We start from the raw sequence: 1,411 nt of genomic DNA on the forward strand, positions 1-1,411 counted from the left end.
AAATCTCCAAGTTGGAGTAAACCTCAGTGGCCTTTGAGTGCAGACTCTATGGGCACCAGAACAAGGATCCCACGTCCAGTTGCGTCAACCTGCGGTCATGTGCCCTCTGTCTGAAGATGGCCCCAAAGAAGAAGCCCAACTACTTCCATGGCAGGGGTAACTGTTGGGAAGTTTGTCTTTATATCAAGCCAAAATAAGCTTCTCTTCATCCTGAGCTCAGGAACTGAGTAAAAGAAAGCTCATCCCTTTGCCATCTAACAGTCCTTTCCCTGTTTCAATTCAATTGAATGAATATGTCAGCCACTAAGTGTAAGACCCTGTTTTAGGCTCAAGGGACACAAAGGAAAAACAAACTAAATAAAAACAAATAGTCTTTATGGTCAAAGGGTTTAAATGGTGGTCATGTGGATGTGTAAGGGGGGATACAACATGTACACAGATGAGCAAATATAGGATAATTTCAGAAGAAAGCTTTTTTCATGACTATCCAAGTTTATCTGGGGCACCATAATTACCCTTCTGACCGTAAAGATGTCCAAATGCCTAATTTACATGTTCAACTGAACTTGAAATAACAACCCAAAAAGCCAGTTTATCAGACATTGTTGATTTTCAGTTCAGAGGTGATCGGGTTGTCAATTAATTAGAAAATCAAAAACCCCAGCCCTGAAATACTTTGAACTTGCATGTCGAGAACACAAAAAAACAACAAGAAAAGAAGTAAAGCCATTAAGAACTAAGTGCCTACTATGTGTTAGACATTGTGCTGAGTGCTTTTTACAAATATTTTCTTGTTTGATCCTCACAACAATGCTGGGAGGTAGGTGCTATTATTATCTCCATTTTACAGTCGGGGAAACTAAGGCAAACAGAAGATAAGTAATTTGTCCAGGGTTACACCGCCATATTTAACCGCCATATTTAAATTCAGGTCATCCTGACTCCAGGCCCAACACTCTATCCACTATGGCACCTACTTATCATATACAAGGCAAAAAATACAAAGATGAGTGAGATGTGCTTCCTGCCCTCCTGGAGCTTCCAGTCTAGTAGGAAAGACTATAAAATGACAGAGAATTTATGTGTCTCTGGAAATTGAAGGCTTGCAAAGTGCTTTACTTACATTGTCCTATTTCATTCTTAAATGACTCTCTGAGGTAGGTACTGCTGGTGGGGGGCGGGGCTGCTGCCCTATTTTACATCTGAAAATACTGAGACTCAGGAAGGTTAAATGGTTACAAAGCCCATGTCAGAGTGGGATTTCACTGCCACCAATCCCCACATCTCTCTGACTCCAAATCCAGACTACTGCTGGCCACAGACATTGCCTCTCCCCCCAGAAAGGCACTGAATGTTGACCAAAGAGGTTTTTTCAATCTAAAATCAACCTATATTTCTTGACCACCTTAGA

This window comes from Vombatus ursinus, unplaced genomic scaffold, assembly GCF_900497805.2.
Source record: "Vombatus ursinus unplaced genomic scaffold, bare-nosed wombat genome assembly UNPS02010980.1, whole genome shotgun sequence".
NCBI classification, from domain to species: Eukaryota; Metazoa; Chordata; class Mammalia; order Diprotodontia; family Vombatidae; genus Vombatus; species Vombatus ursinus.